The sequence below is a fragment of the Cebus imitator genome, unplaced genomic scaffold (genome assembly GCF_001604975.1).
Source record: "Cebus imitator isolate Cc_AM_T3 unplaced genomic scaffold, Cebus_imitator-1.0 Scaffold678, whole genome shotgun sequence".
NCBI classification, from domain to species: Eukaryota; Metazoa; Chordata; class Mammalia; order Primates; family Cebidae; genus Cebus; species Cebus imitator.
In genome coordinates, this window is record NW_016107993.1 from 587,319 (window position 1) to 590,241 (window position 2,923).

The window sequence follows — 2,923 nt, forward strand, 5'->3', positions numbered from 1 at the left end:
TCTTAACACATATTTTTGGAATGAATGTACAAACAAACCAAAATACCCTGAAGAGCCTAGGGTCAGAGATGGAACAGAAAACAGAAAAGCCCAGGAGGAGAGCACTTACACACTGGGCTCAGGCTATCCCCAAGACCACCTCTGTGACCATGAAGCCAAGCCTGGGGAAGCTGTGTGTACCCCCTGGGCACTCTGAGGTTCCAGACAGGGTGGCAGCAGGCAAGGGCCGTGCAGTGTTGTGAGCTGCATGGTGAGGCTGTGGGCCATCAGATGGGCTCTCGTTAGCCCTGCAGTACTGTGGGCTGTGCCCAGAGAGATCCAGCTTCCTCCTTCCAGCCCAGAGCTGAGGAGGAGCATGTGCTTCTGCATGAAACGGCATGATTCTCAGTGGGATACTCAGGGACGCTGAACTCTGCCTCTACACAGTGATTCAACCACTGGAGACACTCAGATTGAGCACCAGTGGTGGGCCAAACGCTGTGCCAGATGCTGAGGTTTCAGAGCTGAAAGATGTGCTTTTGCGGCATTCACTGTCTAGTAAGGCCACAGACAAGCAAACCAACCATGTAATGCAAAATGGTAAGTTCTATATGGGTAACTATAGACCACTATCAGTTTGAAAGGAGGAGCATCTAAGTACGATATTTCTAGGAGAGTTAGGACACCCTCTTGGCTTCCCAAGGAAGCCACAGGGCTTAATATGCTTCTGGGCTGAGATCACTGTTCTTCTAGTTGCCACCTGTGTCTGAAAGACCCTACACATCATGTCCTTCCTGAATGTATGCTTTAGCACTCCTTCCCCTTCTTGGCGTTGACTTTTGATGAAGTAAGTCAGCATTTCATAGAAAGAGCAAAGGAGACACTTTCTTGTTCTTAGCAGGTACCAAAATACGAAACCCTAGAATAGTGGAAAAGACATGAACAAAGACCATATTTACCTGCTTCTTTTGCAGCAGACTAAAAAGTTGCAAATGCAAGTGTTATGGGCAGCTTCTGGGAGTTGTCTTTAAAGGGAAGGGGTAAGTCTTTCCTTAGCACGCCTCCCTTCCTACTGGCTAGGATGAGAGCATGTTGGCTGGAGCCTGAGCAGCCACCTTGGGCCATGAGGAGGAATGCAATGCACAGGCTGAGGATGACAAAGCTGCAGAGTAGAAGGGGTCTGGTCTCTGAAAATTTTATGAAGCCACTTGACCCTCGACTTCCTGCATGAGAGAGGAAAAGGCCTCTGCCTCACTCAGGCCTTTGAGGTTAAGCATATTCTGTCACCTGTAGTTAAAGATAATCCTAGCTGATATAATGAGCTTTAAAGGCAGACTAGAGTTTCAATCCCAAATCTATTCCTTAGTAGCTGACAGGTTTCAAGCAAGTTACTCAGATTCTTTAAGCCTCAGTCTTCTCATCTATGAAATAGGGATAAGGATCCTTTTGAAGGGACCTTTTTGATGTTCTGGAGACTGATGAAATAAACGACATAAAGATCCTAAAGCAATGTGGACACCTAGTTGGAAATCAATGACTGTTTGATACATAAGTAAGGAAAGAAGTGGTCTCATGGCTCCTCAGTGATGTACTGGGTAACATTTTGCTGAGCAAAAATGGCCCCAGGTAATGTGATGTCTGTCCTGGTCCCCCACCACCTCTCCTTGTACACCCTCTGCTGGATGTGTGGAACAGGTAGCATGCTGCCTCTTGCCTCTGTGCTTTTGCAAATGCTGTTCCCTCTGCCTAGGAGGCCTTGCCTCTTTCTCCCTCCTTATGGAGTGATTCCCTTCATCACTCAAAACTCAGCCCAAGGTTCACCTTGCAGGAGGCTCCCTGACTCCTGGTCCGGGTTGGGTGCTCCCTCTGTACCCGGGCTTAATTCTATCACAACTCTGATCTTCCCCAGGACACAGACCATGACTTGACCAGATGCATCATGGGGGCTAAGAGAAAGCCTCCTGCAGCTAATATATATTGAAAGAAGGAGGGAAGGGCGAAGGAAGCAAGGAAAAAATGAAGGAAGGAGGAAGGAAGGAAGGAAGGAGAGAGGGAGGGAGGGAAAGAAGGAAGGAAGGAAGAAGGAAGGAAGGAAGGAAGGAAAGAAGAAGGAAGGAAGGAAGGAAGAAGGAAGGAAGGAAGAAGGAAGGAAGGAAGGAAGAAGGAAGGAAGGAAGGAAGGAAGGAAGGGGTAGATGACTAAGAAGGCAGGCAGGCATTCTAACAATATAGGTAATGACACCACTTTGGTTTAAAATATCTGGGATATTGCTAAAACACTGAATAATTTATCCATTTAAATAAGACACTCCTCTCTCTTCCTAAGAGGAAGTTTTGTTTTTTTTTTTCACTTCACACAAATGAAGCTGCTGTGGTCTGAATGTTTATGTTCTCCCAAAATTCATATGTTGGAACCCTACTTCCCAATATGACGGTACTGAGAGGTGGGGTCTTTGGGAGGTGATTGGGTCATGAGGGCAGATCCCTCTGAATGAGATTAATGCCCTTATAAAAAGAGGACCCAGAGAGACCCCTCACTCCCTCCACCACGTGAGCACACTGCGAGGAGGTGCTGTCCAGGAGCGAGGAAGCAGGCCCTCACCAGACAGTGAATCTGCCTTCGTCTTGGACTTTCCAGCCTCCAGAAATGTAATAAACAAATTTCTATTGTTTGTAAGCCACCAAGTCTAAGGTGTTTTGTTATGGCAGGTTGAATAGGCTAAGACAGGAAGGGACACTTTTAAAAATAGGTGTTATTTAACATTCCCTTCCCACAGTGGGTGAAATGCTAAGCACACCTCAACTCCCACTGTAACCATGGGATCTGGGGCTCTGCCCTTGAAAAGGGCATCTGAGGACTTCAGCAGCCTACAGGCTGACAAAAGTGTGTTTTTGTTCAAACTCCAGGAACAAGATCACAGAGCTTTACCTTGAATACCTTTTTT